The sequence below is a fragment of the Physeter macrocephalus genome, chromosome 4 (assembly GCF_002837175.3).
Source record: "Physeter macrocephalus isolate SW-GA chromosome 4, ASM283717v5, whole genome shotgun sequence".
In the NCBI taxonomy this organism is placed as follows: Eukaryota; Metazoa; Chordata; class Mammalia; order Artiodactyla; family Physeteridae; genus Physeter; species Physeter macrocephalus.
In genome coordinates, this window is record NC_041217.1 from 118117485 (window position 1) to 118136521 (window position 19037).

The following is a 19037-nucleotide window of genomic DNA, read 5'->3' on the forward strand; positions in this document are numbered from 1 at the left end:
AATTAACTTCTCTAGCCTAGGAATTGGAAACCCAGTGACAGGAGCTCTTGGTGTTGAGGCATCTTTATGCACCTTTATATAATCTGGAGAGCAGGTTCATCAATGTCTGCTGCTGCAGTTTCTGGGGTTGCCCCTGGTCCCTACCCAGCCTGGGCTGGATGCTTAGGGACTGATTCATTCTTTGAGTAACTCCAGTATCTTTTAAAAAATTTATTCTCTTCTTCTTCTTCCCTTCCCCCTCCTCCCCCTGCTCCCCCTCTAATCCTCTCCCCCTCCTTCTTATCCTTCTTCTTTTTTTATTTTTTAAAACTTAAGCCAGGAAGAATCAGCCTCTCTCTTGCTTACAGGTACCTTAGTTAGTGCAGGGATAACAGTAGCTATCGTGTTGCTTATAAGGATTAAAAAAGATAATGTACAAAAAGCACTTAGAGCAGTGCCTGTCAGTGAGTAAGTACCTGGTAATTAGTAGCTTTTACTATTATCTAATGATAGCTCCTGGTATTTACCTAGTGTTTTATAATGTAAACTACACACTCCTGCGTTGCTTGCTTATTCTCCTTAACAAATGGGTAGAAACGGTAGCCACAGTTTATGGATGAGGAAATGGTGATGTTTAGGAGTATGCCCAAGATCATGAAGGTGGCAAGTGGCTGAGCTGGGAACCCTACCAAGGCCCCTTGCCGACAAGTGCAGGGTTCTCACCACTGTTTCAGGCTCCCATGAGGTTTAAGCAGGGATGAGTGGTGATGGAGTGGGGAGGCGGTTTCCTTGCCCACTTTCTGGGAATAAGAGTAGAGATAGAAAAGCACAGACACTTTCTAGGGGACAGAGCAAAACAGTCTGAATTGAAGATGGTGTCTCTTTCTGTGTATGATGAGTTAGGTTGGAGAATTTAGGCCTGGAGTCCTTTTCTGAACTGCCTTCTGAGCCATGGACAGTGCCTAGAGTCAGCCTGTTTCTAGCTTCACCCATCTATAATATATCCTGATGCATTTACTGAACGATCATTTTATTTAGAGCCTTTCATGTGCCAGACGCTGTGTTAGGGACAGAGATGAAAAGATAAATGATACCCATTAAAAGGTCTATCTTTTAAAAGCTTACAGGGCTTCCCTGGTGGCGCAGTGGTTGAGAATCCGCCTGCCGATGCAGGGGACGCGGGTTCGTGCCCAGGTCTGGGAGGGTCCCACATGCCGCGGGGCGGCTGGGCCCGTGAGCCATGGCCGCTGAGCCTGCGCGTCCGGAGCCTGTGCTCCGCAGAGGGAGAGGGGTCTGGGAGGATCCCACATGCCGCGGAGCGGCTAGGCCCATGAGCCATGGCCGCTGAGCCTGTGCGTCCGGAGCCCGTGCTCCACAATGGGAGAGGCCACAACAGTGAGAGGCCCGCGTACCACAAAAAAAAAAAAAAAAAAAAGCTTACAATATATTGGAGAAATCAGACATGAAAACAGTTAAGTATAATACAATATAGCATCAGAGAGCGGAAAACAAGTGTTTGGGAACAGGGAGCAGAACCACACTGCACAGACACGCACCTTTGCTGAGAAAGGGGACTGTTTAGTAAGCCAGCAGGATCCCATTAAAGGTCCATTATGTTCCCACTTTACAGGTGAAGACTCTGACCGTGGAGCCTTGTTTGCCCAAGGTCTAGCCAGGCTTATATTGGTGGAGTCAGGTGTCAACCTAAGTCTCTGAAATTAAAGCAAGAACTCTGAGACTCCCCACTACACTGCCTGTTTCCCAAGACAATGGGTCCAGGAAATCGCCTCTAAGTATTCTCACTAAGGTGTCAAAAATAAAGAAGGATCCCTTCTTTATTACCTTCAGAGGCCACCTGGTGGGTGGATGTGAGCCAGCGACTGCAGCCACACTGCCAAGGCTTGGGTCCTGCCTCCCCCACTTATTAGATATGTGACTGAACAGGCCACTTAACCTCTTTGGGCCTCTTAGTGGGTTACTGTGAGGACTAAGTGAGTTAATATATGTAAAGGACTTAAAACCATGCCTGGACCGAAAGACCTAGAACAACAAACACAATACTGAAGAACAAAAAAATTAGAGGAATCACACTAAATGATTTCAAAACTTACAGTAAAGCTACAGTAATCCAAACAGCACAGTATTGGTGAAAGAATAGACACATACATCAATGGAACAGAATAGAGAGCCCGGAAGTAGATCCACACAAATAGTCAAGTGACCTTTGACAAAGGAGCAAAAGCATTTCAATGGAGAAAGGATAGTCTTTTCAAGTAACGGTGCTGGAACACTGAATATCCACATGCAAAAAAAAAACACTAAACACAGGGCTTACATCTCACAAAAATTAACTCAAACTGGATCACACACCTAAATGTAAATGCAAAACTATAAAATTTTTAGAAGAGAACAAAGGAAAAAATCCAGGCTACCTTGGGTTTGGAGATGAGTTTTTAGAACCATCACCAAAAGCATAATCTAAATTGGACATTATTAACATCAAAAACTTCTGCTCTGCAAAAGACTGTTAAAAGAATGAAAAGAGAAGCCACAGAAATTTGCAGATATTTGCAAACACATATCTGACAAAGGACTTGTATCCAAAGAACTCATGAAACTCAACAGTAAGAAAGCCCAATAAAAATGGACAAAAGATCTGAGCAGAGATTTCACCAAAGAAGGTATATAGATGACAAATAAGCGTATGAAAAAATGTTTTACATCATTATTAGGAAATTACAAAATAAAGCAACGAGATACCACAACATACCTTATAGCCATACCTATTAGAATGGCTAAAATACAAAAAAGAAAACTGACGCCAATTGCTGGCAAGGAAAAAGGGCAACAGGAACTCTCATCCTTCACTGGCACGAATACAAAATGGCACAACCAATTTGGAAGACAGTTTGACGATTTCTTACAAAGCTAAATATAGTCTTAGCATATAATCCAGCAATCACACTCCTTGGTACTTACCCAACTGACTTCAGAACTATGTCCACACAAAAACCTGCAAGCAAATGTTATAGCAGCTCTACTCATAGCCACCAAAACTTGGAAGCAACCAAGATGTCCTTAAATAGGTGACTGGATAAACAAACTGGAGTATATCCACACAATGAAATATTATAAAAAGAAATGAGCTACCAAGCCATGAAAAGACATGAATAAATCTTAAATACATTTTGCTAAGTGAAAGAAGCCAATCTGAAAAGGTTATGTTCTGTATTATTAAAATTATACGATATGATGTTCTGGAAAAAGCAAAACTACAGAGAAGTTAAAAAGATCAGTGGGGTTAGGGAATCTCGGCGTGGACAGAGCGAGGGAAAAGATGGAGGCGATGGCGGTCGGCAGTGCCAGTGGAAGTCGCGTGTCCAGCGGGAGGGACCTGAACTGCATCCCCGAAATGGCTGACGCACTGGGGGCTGTGGCCAAACAGGGGTTTGATTTCCTCTGCATGCCTGTGTTCCACCCACGTTTCAAGAGGGAGTTCACTCAGGAACCTGCTAAGAATCGGCCAGGCCCTCAGACACGATCAGACCTACTGCTGTCAGGAAGGGACTGGAATAGAGTAATTGTGGGAAAGCTTTCTCCATGGATTCGTCCAGACTCAAAAGTGGAGAAGATGTGCAGGAACTCCGAGGCAGCTATGTTACAGGAGCTGAATTTGGGGGCATATTTGGGTCTTCCAGCTTTCCTGCTTCCCCTAAATCAGGACGATAACACAAACTTGGCAAGAGTTTTGACCAACCACATCCCACTGGCCAGCACACCTCCATGTTCTGGATGTGGGTGCCACTGGTGGCACCAGAGGACCTGAGAGATGTGCCAACTTCACACACAGAGGAGTACAGTGGAGAGGAGAAGACATGGATGTGGTGACACAACTTCTGGACCTTGTGTGATTATAGCAAGAGGATTGCGGTGGCTCTCGAAATTGGTGCTGACCTCCCATCTAATCATGTCATTGATCGTTGGCTTGGGGAAGCCCATCAAAGCAGCCATTCTCGGGCTTCCCTGGTGGCGCAGTGGTTGAGAATCCGCCTGCCGATGCAGGGAACACGGGTTCGTGCCCCGGTCCGGGAAGATCCCACATGCCGCGGAGCGGCTGGGCCCGTGAGCCATGGCCGCTGAGCCTGTGCGTCCGAAAAGAATGAAAAGAGAAGCCACAGAAATTTGCAGATATTTGCAAACACATATCTGACAAAGGACTTGTATCCAAAGAACTCATGAAACTCAACAGTAAGAAAGCCCAATAAAAATGGACAAAAGATCTGAGCAGAGATTTCACCAAAGAAGGTATATAGATGACAAATAAGCGTATGAAAAAATGTTTTACATCATTATTAGGAAATTACAAAATAAAGCAACGAGATACCACAACATACCTTATAGCCATACCTATTAGAATGGCTAAAATACAAAAAAGAAAACTGACAACGCCAATTGCTGGCAAGGAAAAAGGGCAACAGGAACTCTCATCCTTCACTGGCACGAATACAAAATGGCACAACCAATTTGGAAGACAGTTTGACGATTTCTTACAAAGCTAAATATAGTCTTAGCATATAATCCAGCAATCACACTCCTTGGTACTTACCCAACTGACTTCAGAACTATGTCCACACAAAAACCTGCAAGCAAATGTTATAGCAGCTCTACTCATAGCCACCAAAACTTGGAAGCAACCAAGATGTCCTTAAATAGGTGACTGGATAAACAAACTGGAGTATATCCACACAATGAAATATTATAAAAAGAAATGAGCTACCAAGCCATGAAAAGACATGAATAAATCTTAAATACATTTTGCTAAGTGAAAGAAGCCAATCTGAAAAGGTTATGTTCTGTATTATTAAAATTATACGATATGATGTTCTGGAAAAAGCAAAACTACAGAGAAGTTAAAAAGATCAGTGGGGTTAGGGAATCTCGGCGTGGACAGAGCGAGGGAAAAGATGGAGGCGATGGCGGTCGGCAGTGCCAGTGGAAGTCGCGTGTCCAGCGGGAGGGACCTGAACTGCATCCCCGAAATGGCTGACGCACTGGGGGCTGTGGCCAAACAGGGGTTTGATTTCCTCTGCATGCCTGTGTTCCACCCACGTTTCAAGAGGGAGTTCACTCAGGAACCTGCTAAGAATCGGCCAGGCCCTCAGACACGATCAGACCTACTGCTGTCAGGAAGGGACTGGAATAGAGTAATTGTGGGAAAGCTTTCTCCATGGATTCGTCCAGACTCAAAAGTGGAGAAGATGTGCAGGAACTCCGAGGCAGCTATGTTACAGGAGCTGAATTTGGGGGCATATTTGGGTCTTCCAGCTTTCCTGCTTCCCCTAAATCAGGACGATAACACAAACTTGGCAAGAGTTTTGACCAACCACATCCCACTGGCCAGCACACCTCCATGTTCTGGATGTGGGTGCCACTGGTGGCACCAGAGGACCTGAGAGATGTGCCAACTTCACACACAGAGGAGTACAGTGGAGAGGAGAAGACATGGATGTGGTGACACAACTTCTGGACCTTGTGTGATTATAGCAAGAGGATTGCGGTGGCTCTCGAAATTGGTGCTGACCTCCCATCTAATCATGTCATTGATCGTTGGCTTGGGGAAGCCCATCAAAGCAGCCATTCTCCCCGCCAGCATTTTCCTGCCCAATAAGAAGGGATTTCCTGTTCTTTCTAAGATGCACCAGAGGCTGATCTTCCAACTCCTCAAGCTGGATGTTCAATTCATAATCACAGGCACCAACCACCATTCAGAGAAAGAGTTCCGCTCCTGCCTCCAGTACTTGGAAAACTTGAGCCAGAATCGACCTCCACTCAATGCCTACGAACTCTTTGCCAAGGGCTATGAAGACTACCTGCAGTCCCCACTCCAGCCACTGATGGATAATCTGGAATCTCAGACGTACGAAGTGTGTGAAAAGGACCCTATCAAATACTCTCAATACCAGCAGGCCATCTATAAATGTCTGTTAGATCGAGTGCCAGAGGAAGAGAAGGACACCAATGTCCAAGTGCTGATGGTGCTGGGAACAGGCCGGGGGTCCCTGGTGAACGCTTCCCTGCGGGCAGCCAAGTAGGCTGACTGGCGGATAAAGCTGTACGCTGTGGAGAAGAACCCAAATGCTGTGGTGATGCTGGAGAACTGGCAGTTTGAAGAATGGGGAAGCCAGGTGACAGTAGTCTCATCAGACATGCGGGAATGGGTGGCTCCAGAGAAAGCGGATATCATTGTCAGTGAGCTTCTGGGGTCTTAAGCTGATAATGAGCTGTCACCGGAGTGCCTGGATGGAGCCCAGCACTTCCTAAAAGATGATGGCGTGAGCATCCCTGGGGAGAATACCTCCTTTCTAGCTCCCATCTCCTCCTCCAAGCTGTACAATGAGGTCCGAGTCTGTCGGGAAAAGGACCGCGACCCTGAGGCCCAGTTTGAGATGCTTTATGTGCTATGGCTGCACAATTTCCACCAGCTGTCTGCACCCTAGCCCTGTTTTACCTTCAGCCATCCCAACAGAGATCCTATGATTGACAACAACCGCTACTGCACCTTGGAGTTTCCCATGGAGGTGAACACAGTGCTGCAATGGTTTTGCAGGCTACTTTGAGACTGTGCTTTATCAGGACATCACTCTGAGTATCTGTCCAAAGACTCACTCTCCTGAGATGTTTTCACAGTTTCCCATCCTCTTCCCCATTAAGCAGCCCATTACCGTATGTGAAGGCCAGACCACCTGTGTGCGTCTCTGGCGATGCAGCAATTCCAAGATGGTGTGGTATGAGTGAGCTGTGACAGCACCAGTCTGTTCTGCTATTCAGAACCCCACAGGCCGCTCTTACACCATTGGCCTTTAGCCCTGCCTGCAAGTGTCTAGAGCCTTAGAAGCAGCTTCAGGTTCTGCCCCTGTAGCACAGAAGGTGCAGTAAGTACACCACGGGCTCTGATTTGCCTTGCCCATCAGAAGGGAGCATTTCAGTCCACTTTCCTGCCTTACATCAAGATGGGCAAAAAGGATGAGAATCGCAGGGCTCACTCCACCAATCTGTGAAGACTTCAGGCCAAGGCACGAGGAATTCGTGTTGGATCTGCGGCTACTCCAACAGGCACTCAGCCTCAAGTGCTCTCTGGGATAGCCCTGAGAACATGTGGATTGAACAAATTTTCAGCCCTTTTCCCTGCCCATCTCTGTTCCTATTTTGATGATTTTGTGTAAGGAGGAAATACAAATAAAGTGAGGTTATGGCCTTTCCCGCTCCAAAAAAACCAAAATCAGTGGATTGGGGAAGGGTTAAATAGGTGAAATGGTGAAGCAAAGAGAATTCATAGGGTGATGAAGCTATTCTCTATGAGACTGTAATGGCGATACCTGAATTTCTCAAAACCCACAAAGAGTGAACTTTAATATATGTAAATTTTTTTAAAATCATGTAAAAGGTTAGGGGAATCCCAAGATGAAATGCAGAATGTGACCAAACAATCTAACTGTATTACAAATGTATGAAACAACCTCACTGAAAGGAGTGGAGAAAAAAAAAAAAAAGGTGCTCCCTAAGCAACTTTGGAAATAAGAAGTCTGTAAAACTACAGCAAAGGAAACTGTACATAAGCAGCACTGTACTCTAGTGGATAAAGTTATTTTCCATGGGGGTCTTGTCAACAATTCTGACACTGCTATCTATACATGCATACTAGAACTGAACAATTAAGTAAATACATGGCGGATGGTGGGAGCCACGTTTACCGTACTGTTGGAGTAGGAGATCACGGATCCCCAAGGGGAGGAGGCCAGAATGGTCCACGTGGTAACGGATTAGAATTGGAGACATCAGTATGCTCATGTTTAGCTTAATACAGATACAGATGGTTACATACAGATCAATTTATAAATTAGTACATACACATACATTTCCCTGCTCTGTCTGCTGAGAGGGCCTCTAAGCAACAGCAACTGTGGAGCAACAAGAACACTTAGTGCCCAGATCTTGGTTTTAATACCACCCTCGGAAAAATGACTGATTCTAGAACTAGGGCAGGAGACGTTAAGATGAGCCTGGAGTATCTTGTGTCAGAAAATAAGAAAGTACTCAGAAGAATCATCTCACAATGATAGAAGTAGCAATGGAAAGAGCTCCCAGTGGCCAAAGCTGGAACAATCTAAGCAACAAAGTAAAGTAATATTTTATGATAACCCGAAGTATAAAATAAATCTCCATGAATATCCATACTGATGTAAATAAACAATTGAACAAATAAATACATGGATGAGAAGAGATAAATTGCCTGGGCAGGAGAACTGCAAAGAATTTGTGTAGCTACTCTGCCCTCAAGAATGTGAAGCATAACTCCCCACTCCTAAGTGTGGGCTCCACACAGTGACTTTTTTCCAAGAACACAGTCTGGATACGGGGGTAGTAACTTTACAGGAAAGAAACCTGCTAAACACTGCTTCAGCTAGGTGACAAAGGTCAACATCAACCATGACAAGTCATGTGGACAGTATGTGCCCTTGATAGAATGTGATGGGAATGGCATTTTATCTCTGAGGTCTTCCTCTCAAAATCTGTAACCCCACTCTAATCATGAGAAAACCTCAGACAAATTCCAACAGAGGGACATTCTACAAAATACTTGACCGGCGCTCTTCAAAACTGTCAAGGTCATCAAAAGCAAGGAAAGTGTGAGAAACTGCCATAGCCAAGAGGCTCTTAAGGAGACATGACAATTAATATGATGTGGTATCCTAAATGGAACCCTGGAACAGAAAAAGCACAGTGGGTCAAAACTAAAGAAATCCGAATAAAGTCTGGGCTTTAGTTAATAATAATGTACCAACATTGGTCTACTAATTGTGACAAATGTGCCATACTAATTTGTTAATAATAAGGGAAACTGGGTATAGGGTATATGAGAACTCTCTGTACTGTCTTCACAGTTTTTCTGTATATCTAAGCCTGTTCTAAAACATAAAGCTTATTAAAATAAACAAAAATAAACCATGCCTGGAGCATAGTAATGCTATATAATTATTAGCTAGTAATGATGCTGGTAGTAGTAGTCATGGATCGGGGCGGGGAGGGGGGAATATTTGCTATGTGAGTCCTTTATGCTCTTCCTGTGGAAATTTAGTTTCAAGGAGCCAGAAAGCAAGCTGTCACTGTGCTGGTCGCCAAGTAACGACCACTCCCAAAACCTATACCCCCAACAGGAATAGCACTGCCAGCAGCTCTACTGATTAACACTCGCGACTTTCTAGGGGGGAGTCACCCCTCATTCTTACAAGTAAAGGGCAAGTCACCTCACACATCCTCCAAGGCTGACAAATTTTTTTAAAAAAGATTGGTGTAAATGCAAAGATGTCCATAAAGAGATGCCTTGTAATCTGGAGGAACTTCTGACCAAGGGTCAAGGAACTGATCCCATACAGCGGCTGCCAGATGACCTGGAAACCCCAGAAGTCAGAATGGTGGTTTTTTTAAATGGTAGCACTCCCTTATGTATTGAGTGAGTGAAATATGGCTTGCATTTCCCTTGCTTGAAATTTTAAATCCTCTCTAAATGGAAAATCTCCCGTCAGGCTGACCCACACCAACCGTGGGTACTCTCCAGCTCTCCCAAAATAAACAGGATCAACACAGAGGATCAAGTCCTCATCTTCCACCGACCTCCATACAAACCTGCTGCAGCCACATTTACACCAAGTATGTGAGCAAAGGAGAAGAGCAGACTGGATGTAAAGCACTTCAAAAGTAGACGTTGCTTCTGCAAGTGTAAAAAAGCCCCAGGGCTACAATCACATCTCATTAATGAAACATAAATAAGCAGGGACTGACTATGCTTAATTTACAACAGAAGTTTCCAGACACTAATCTTCCCATTCCTGTCTGGGCTCGAGAATGTTATGTTCATTCACACCTTGAGAATGGAACCTGAGACACAAAGTAGCATCTTAAATGCAGTGTGCTTCTGGGGACTTCAACTGAGAAGCAACCAGTTTTTCCCAGGTACTATCGCTTTAAGAGTGACAAGAGTGCCCTCTAGTGGGAAAGAAAGGGTCCTGCATGCGGGGTATAAACCTTGTGCCCGACACCCCGCTAACCTGACCCTTGCAGGTTGCGTTCATGCTGTTGGTGCCTGCTCTCTGTTTTCTCCTTTTCATTATCTTGATGGTGTTCCAAGAGACTAGGCCACATCCCATATACAAGAAAATTCGTGGGGGTACTAAATATACCCAATTTCAGGCTGACTGGGCCGGGTTCAGCTTTACTTCTCTCCTGATTAGCATCTACCTGGCTTATAGCTCATCTTCGACACTGAAAAGTCCACGCCAACCGCAGACAGCTGATGTCTCCTCACCACTAATACAGACCGAGCCAACTCGTTAAGCCAGTAGGAAAGGTCCTAAAGAACACACCCAATGAGGAAAGTTGCCCATTTCCAAGGGGCCCAACTCTGGGCAAATACCAAAAGGGTGAATATTTCTTAATTTTAACAGACCTTTTCTCTCAAAAACAGCAGCCCAGAGCACTACCCCAGACAGAGGAAAATGAAACATGAAGGAGCTCAGAGTCCATGGCCTGATATAGAATATGGTTGTCCCCATCCAGTCACTTCCTTAGAAGGCAAAAGTAAGTCACTCAAAGAAAGTCATGTTTATTTTTTTTAAACAAAACACATTTTCAGTTCAAAAGCTGGCAACACAGAGCAAGCTACAGCAACAACAAAACACAGAAAGGTCTGACTTTAGAGAGTAAAAAGTGGACCCCTTTGCCCGGACTCATTCCCTGCTTCATTGAAGTGAATGAGGATTATCCCCAATTGAAATCCCTTCTGCCAAATAGGTTTGTTAACCAGAAGTTACAGTTGGTCTAATTTGCACACACAGGCAGGTGATGCCCTGAGCTGGGAGCAGTTCTAGTGGGTGGTCCATCTCCCCAGGGGCTCACAGTTACTCTCTAGCCAGCCCATAGCTATATAGGGACCCAAGGGAAGAGGCAATGGAACGCCTGGCTTAGTTAAAGTTATTCCGGCAGCAGAAAAGGGTAGGGCAGGGGAGGAGAGCATTATCAGTGTCCTTCAAGAACAGGCAACTTCATATGACTTGCGAATAGGCAATAGCCACAAGAAAAAATATCACAATAATATTCAAAGGAATGCAAATTAAAGCAATGACGTTATATCATTTTCTGCTTATCAGGCTGGCAAAGTAAAAAAGAATGACACCTCCATAACTGAAGAAGATCTAAGGGAAGAGATACCAGAAACTACTAGAAAAGGGAGTATAAAAAAGTTCTCCCCGTTTCTGGAGACCAGATGCATCCAATGCCTTAAAAAAATGTGCTGACCTTAAGACCTAGCAATTCCCTTCTGGGAATTCTAAAGAAAGACTTGGACAAGCTTTTCCAATAGGAAGCTCCCTTTTCCAAAAGTTTATAAACGATCACATAGTAGGACTTAAACTTTTGGCCTCAGATAAATAAGAAAATGGAGACATAACTCAGCAACCAAAATGCATCCAAGAATTAGAGAAAATGTAGATGGAATCTCCAAGCCTTTTCTCCACTTTTACGTGGTCTTTGGCTAATGCCATGATTAGCCCAAACCTCAGAATAACCTGTCATGTTTCTAGCTAGTTCCATGAGTTCAGAGTCACACCCAGGCATTTTATTTCCAATGTAAACACTTCCGGTCTGCTAGGGGCTTTGTTTCTGCCCGCGGCCAAGGTCAGCATCCTCAGCATGTGTTCCCCTTGGTGTAAGTTGGTTATGGTGCAGGCTGCTTAAAGCCTCTGGCTCAGCCTTGGGAATCACACAGGTGCTTCACTCTCAGCATTACCAAAGGCTTGTGGGCATTTTGGAATCGAAGAGCAAGCCCACTCTCACCTAACACAATGCTTTATAAGCAATCCTGACCCTTTCCTCCAGAGGAGCTCCACAAATGCATGATATGCACAAGGCACATGCGTCATCGCACCTGGCGGGACATGTTGAGAAGCTGCTCTTCTGTGATAAATGTTTCCTCTGCATTTTAAATAACCTGGATATTAATAAGCCATTGTTAAGGTGATGGCTGTCAGGCTCTTCTAGAATGGATCAGCCTTGTCCTTGGAAAAGCAAAAAGCTAGAAACCCAAGTAAACGCTTAAGACATGACAATGACAAAAAGACATGAATAATGAATACCTTCAAAAATATGATCTTCCTGGGAGACTTTATTTACACATTCAGCCATTTTTTGCTCTTTCTCTGGCTCTCAGGATTGAATCCCTTTGACAATTTTTCACTTAGAAAAAGACCAACAAATCCACGACAGAAAGGGAATATTGTTCCATTAATCTGATACCATACGCCTCATAAATCATTACAAATTTAGATTTCTGCCTTGAGCAGCCAAGTGGAAAGAGCACTAGAACAGGAGTCAGGAAACTTGGATCCTTGTGACCTTGAATCTCCAGAACTGGCTCTGTGACCTTGAGGCTCAGTTGCTTTTCTGAGTTTTGGATTCATTCTCTGTAAAGAAAATGACTAAGCTCCTTTGGAAGGTGAATCTGGGATAACAGCTGTAGCAAAGCTGTCGGTGCTATACCACATCCCCGTGGCCTTTATTACTTCACCCCTTGCATCTCTTTGCCAGAGGCTGTCTGGCCAGCAGATCCTTCATGTCTCAGGTGGGATAACCCAGAGGCACCTGTGCTACACTGTATCCCAGACTTTCCCGGTGGGATCAAGTGCCAGTTGCCCACAGGGACAGCTTGCTTGATAACACGTCCTTTGCTGACATCCTTCCTCCTGTTTTCGGGATCCTCTCCCATATAACGAATGCACCCTGGAGAATTCTTGTCTCAGATTCAGCTTCTGTGGAAACCCAAACTAGAGCAGGGGATTATGTGCCTTTCTATCAGGGTCTCGGTCTTTGCAAATGGCCTGTCCTTAAACAGTTACTCTTTCCTTGTGATGTAAGAAGTAGGTAATTTTCTCCAGAGCTAACAGGAATGCAAAGTTCTGAAAGTGACACAGCTTAGCTGTGTATCTCCTCTCTAACAAGGGGAGCTCTGATGGCTCCTCCTGACACCTAGCAGAGTCCTCACCAAGGAATCCCCAACAAAGGCAGAGGGCAATGATCTAAAGACATCAGAACACAGGGCCACTATCCCACTTCCTAGGCTCCCTGTTCCCTCTCTGATAGGGACCCCCAATGTGTTAATACACGCTTAGAAAGAGGCCTAAATGCCAGAAATGTCAGGTCACAAAGCAGGCTGAATGGGAGTTGTGGCTGAAGATTTGAAGCCCAACCACTCTTCAGTGTCCAAGAGGTTGAAATGTCAGGATTACAGCCCAGAGTGTAACAGTGCTACAGAAGTCCCGGCTCCACTGAGACCAAGACAACCCCTGGCTTGGCAGAAACAGGCTCAGCTGCAGCCAAGATCTGCTGAAATAGTCACCTCTGGTTCCCAGCCTGCTGTATGTTCAGGCCACCGTTTGACCATCACTGGAGAAATCTTTGCACCCAGTCTGAGCTGCTGTCATCATCCAGATAAAACAGATGGAAACCAAGCAGCGAGTGTACACTGTTTACCCATCTCCGTACTCACGCATCTGGAGATGTTTCACAGTGCCCCACCATCGCCCCACCCCTGTGCAAGCCACACTCACAGGGGATCTGCTGGGCCTTGTGAGTTTAAGCAGCACTGCTTTCCATGGCTGGTTGCAGAAAACGGGTACTATCCACAGAAAATCTTAGATCACAAAGGGAAAGACATGAGGAAGAGAGAACATGCTAAGGCTCCAAGGAAATTTCAGTAAGGGAGATGTGAACGAGCAAAAGGGAAAAAGGCAATGAGAAGGGAATGGAGTCTACCTAGACTGAGACAGGACGAAACCTCTCCACTCACCGATTTCACCATCACCAAAAGAAAAGTAAACCTGATTCATCACTGTTGGCTTTACTTGACACCTCTAAAGAAGAGAGGAAGCGGGAACAGAAGAGAAAAGGAAAAAGAGGAAAGTTGAGGTCAACTTGAAAGATGTATGCCTTTCACACCAGAGCACTCAACATAAAAGCCAGTCCCCCAGGCGGTGATTGGTGAAGATCCCGTCAGGAAATATAAAGAAGTTTCCCTTCAGGAAATATAAAGAAGCTCTTAAATTGGGACTGAAAATGTGATCTTCAGTGCTAGAATATCTTAGAGATAATCTAGCCAACCTCCCCATTCTGCAGAGGAGGAAGTACAATCCAGAAATGTACAGGACCGTGTGCGGAAATGTGAAGAAATCTACATTGTCCTGAGGAGATCTAGCACCACTGCCAGAGTACAAACTCAGGTCATCTCCATGCTCTAGGGAGGGACGTCAAGCATTCATCTCAAGGGCACAAGTTAGACGCAGATGCTTGGAGAGCACTGCTGCAGACTACTTTGTGCAGCCTGAGACACAAATGGGGCTTACTTTACTGGAACCCAATGTTGGGTTTGTTCCATTCATTTGTAAGTGAATGAAATGAGATTCTTACTTGAGAATCTCACCACATCATCCAAGAAATGTCACAAAACATGCGAAACAACTCATAAAGGCCCTCCTTTGCTTAAAGGTCTGCTTATAGACTAATAGGGAATGCCAGACTCCCAGGAAATATACGCCTTTCCACTGCACTTCTTGTACAAGCCTCTTCTTTTAAATGCCTGGACATGGCAGACCGAGACCAACCATGTCCTGCTCCTCGCTTTACTTAGTTTAATGGCTTTTGAAGGCAAAATCCTGCATTTTTGTCTTTGAAACAAAAATGACTTGATTATTATGTGTCAGGCACAGAAGGATGAAAAAGATTCAGGCCCTAGGACCCCAGATGCCAGAAAGGCTGAGAGCATCATCCACACTGTCCTGGCCATTTAGAGAGTGATCACCAGGTGCTACACACTGTGCTCCAAATTTCACATGAATTATCTTATCTGGTTCTTGCCACAACACTATGAGGCAGTCACGCTATCCCCATTTCACAGATGAAGAAACTGAGGCTTAGGAAAGGAAAATAACTATGGTTACACAACTAGTACATGGGAATCTGAGGACGAAAGTCTGCCTGGTTCCCAAGCCTTTGCTATCCTACGTCCCAAATAAATATATATTTTTATTCATTTGGTTAATCCCCACCTTGGAACAGAACAAGTCATGGCTGGTGATACATGAATAAATGGAAAAGCCTGAGGGATTAGAGAGGGTTTATGAGAGAGAAGACAAGTTTTGGATTGGCCGCTGCTGAGTCCCCTGGGAACAGGAGACAGGCTGTGGAAGAGAAAGAATGACACACTTTCTTGTGGCTCAGTGGAAAGCCCATGTCAGCAGCCTTAGAACACACATGGGGCTTAGAGCTGCCCGAGAAAATGTACTTTGCATAAAAGAGAATTGCAATTTCCCAGCATTTGTTTATACATGTGGGAGTGTCTGAATTTTCTCTGAGGGAAGGGAGGGGAAGCAAATAACAAAGAGAAAGAATTAAAGATACTGGGGGAAAAAATTTAAACAGAAATTTTGCTGTGAAATGGGAAACCTGTTTGCCCAAAAGAGGGAAAAAAAAGAATGAAATGTGCAAATGAAACCAAAAAGAAAATACACTCATCGAGCCCCTGGCCACCCTCCCATCTCTCACTTCTTAGCCCATCCTTTCCTAAAGTGATGAGCAGCTGAAATTTTTGCAACCTAAGCTTTATAACATACCAAAGAAATGTCTTCCGGGAAAAAAGAAACATCGGAGAATTAAAAGTTCCCAGTAACAGACAGTTGAGGATGTCAAGCATTCACGTCAAAGGCTCAAGTGAAGATGCAGAGGCGTGACAGCACTGCTGCAGTCCACCCTGTGCAGCCAAGACACAAACAGGGCTCACTTTACAAAAAGCACAGTCTTGGGTTTGTCCCCTTCATTTATAAATTTATTGAGCATATTCCACAGTGACGTAAGAGGCAAACATGAATACCCCAGGATCCTTTTTCAGCTTAAAAGTAACTTTACTGCAAGGCTGACTGTATTTACTGACAAGACAGGTATAAAGAACAACATTCCAAAGAGAGGGATCCTTGCAATGAGAGAAGGGTCATGATTAGAGAAGACTCTTTGGAAGAAATGGTACTTAGGTAGATTCTGAAGGGTGTAGAGAGATGATGTCAGATCAAGATGAAGGGCTAAAAGAAGTGAACAAGAACAAGGAAAGAGCAGAGAATCAACACTGAGCACAGGTAGGAGACAAAACTGAGGACACTTCATCATTCGTTCAATCTATATTTGAAACATTTACTGAGCACCTACCACTTGCTAGACACTGTTGTGGATGCTTGGGTTACACACGAACAAAACAAACATCCCAGTCTCATGGAGTGCACGTTCTAGTTGAGGAAGACAAGCAATAAACAAAATAAATAAATGGTACAGTCAGGATGCTGAACTCTGGGGAAGGGAGAAGTGTGGCTGCCAGCTGGTTGGTCCAAGAGGGTCTTGAATATCAGGTTAGGGTGTTTGAATTTGATTTCACAGACACTGAAGACGCCAAGGAGCTTTTCTGAGAAAATGTCTTGGCAGTAAAATCAGTGATCAGTAGAGGTTAGTTATTGTTGGTGGTGGTGAATTCAGGACGAATTTAAGAATACTAAATTTGCAGCAGCACATGAGATCGTTAGACACAGCATAGAATGGAGAGAGGCACGTGGGAGAGATACTAAGGAAGAGGTCCCGAAGTACATTCCACTGAACACTGGTCTTGCTAGATACTTCCTAAGAGGGTTCTACCAGGAAAGAAATTTCAGAATAAGACACCCAATAACCTAACCGCCACCTGGCAGCATATTAAAGGTTCTGAGTTGTCCTGTGGTCAAATAAACAAGCAGAACCATGTTTAATTCTGTCTAAATCAGCAATTTGCACTCTTTCTTGACCAATTAATTCTTTTAGGGGTCAAGAAGAGCAGAATACCTATTAAAACCTGGGAGGACAAAGTTTGTGAACCACTGATCAAGTGCGAAAGTAATCAAACCCTGTACATTCTAAGGAGAGGATGGATTTGCGAAGGAGAGAAGCAGCTGAATGGCAAGCTGAGGCAAATGCCTGATGCGAGTAGCCAGAAGAACAGGGAGGAGCGGAGGGGAGGAGCCGTCAAAGTCAAAGAAGACAGGAGGATGCCAAGATACCACTACACAGAATTCTCAAGAACATCTCCATCAAAAGTTGAGGCACCTTCTGGGAAGGTGCAATGAATGCTAACTGACTTCTTCTGAAAGCCGTCCATCTGACAGCAACGAAAACAAAGAATTAAGAAAGGGATAATCTTCCTTTTATAAAAACAGAGAAGTTACAGCTTCAGACAGGTAGCATCCTAGATCACACCTGCAATCAATCCTGAAGGGATGGGGAAGGACAGTGCATTTTGAAAAAGCAAGAAAACAAGAAAATGTTGTTTAGAATTAAGCCTTGTTTAAGCAGGCTAGGAATGTAAAGAACATCTTAGATCATCAATCTTGAAAAGTACATCTTGTCCACTCACACAGACATATATAATTCAAGCATCTCTTGTCCTCAGCTGCTTACAGGTTGTCTGTATTTATTAAATTGCCCTTTACACCTTTCAGCTGGCAATAAGTTTTAAAAAGCAAAGACCCAGGAAGCCATTTCTGTTTATTTACCAGGTTGTCTTAGAAAACCAGTACAGATCCAGATTATCAAAGTCACCTCCTAATCAGAGAGCAGATTTATAAATTAATCATTTAATCACTTACAAGTCCACATTGGAAAAAAAACTCAGAATAACATAAATTTCTTTTCTGATCTCACTACTCAGGAAAAGCCATTGAGAAAGCAGAAGATGATTTACACATGTTAAAATTTTAAAGCCCCTATTAAACTGTCATGTGAAATTCAAATTTATCTAATTTTTCAACACATATAGAATTTACTCTCTAGCTCATAAATCCCAGCAATTCTGTGATGTCATTACTACAGCATTAATGCAGATATATCTATTTAAAGAGCCATGCAGTCCTAAATCAGAAGTGAGTTTCAAGTCACTAATGATTACCATAATTTAAAAAGAACAGTACACCTGAATAGTATTTTGACCCAGAGGTGCTTCTCCAACAGTAATGTGAAGAACTTATTAAGCTGCAGAGTCTGATTCAGTAGGTCTGAGGTGGGGTCTGGGATTCCACATTTCTAACAAGCTCCCCAGAGATGCCCATGGTGCTATATATACCGCACTCTTTGAGTGGCAAAGCAATGGACCATCTTCCAGGGCTGAGGCTTAAGGGGAGGCAGCATGGCTAGATGAATTAAGCTGAAAGTGAAAGCGACTGAACTGCTTTCTTAGTTTGCCTGGTGAATCCTGTTGAACCTTCTAGAAAAGTGTTGCCGCCCCTTCTGTTTGGTTACACTTGGAAAGCTCAGGTTCTAAAATCATACGTGCAAACTGTGGAAGAACAAATGCAAGGGAGAAACATGAAATTGTAATAATAGTGTGGGGTTGGTGCAAGACTCTGTACTCTGAGCTGCTAAGAATAATAAAGAGGGGGATTCTTAGCTTAGTCTGGTTTAAGGTACAGGATTCAGATTTCCCAGCTGATTCTTAGGACCACACAAGTTCTAGACAAGCTACTGCCACATAAGCATTCTTCTCATTTTGCAATAAAGGAATTGGAAACACAGAAGATACACAAGTCCACTCAACTCATAACAGAGCTAAGATTCAAACCCAGGAGGTTTTCTGACACCAAGAAAGAAGTTCTTTCCTCTATATTACACAACATGCCAAGGAGAGCCCCAAACCACTGTTGGTAATCAATATTTGAGAAAATCATTGATGTCAAACTTTCAAGAAATAAAAATATCAGGAACTGTAGACTAGTTTGCTTAACAAAATTGAGGGCGGGGAGGGAAAGTGGAGTGTTGTACTTATTAAAAGAGGTGGTGAACATTAGAAGCCGGCACAGGTTCACTGTCCAGATGAAATGAAGCCTCCACTAGGGCAGGGGGGATGTGTCCCTGTCTATTTTCCTCACTGCTGATCTCCAAGATCCTCA

General features: G+C 44.0%; 1 protein-coding gene and 1 pseudogene across 2 annotated transcripts in view; one reads left to right on the forward strand and one right to left on the reverse strand.

The window, feature by feature from the left end:
• Positions 1-19037, reverse strand: part of ST6GALNAC3 (ST6 N-acetylgalactosaminide alpha-2,6-sialyltransferase 3) — a 580256-nt gene that overhangs the window by 487490 nt on the left and 73729 nt on the right. The window lies entirely within an intron of this gene.
• On the forward strand, positions 3317-6843 carry LOC102991974 (protein arginine N-methyltransferase 5-like; annotated as a pseudogene).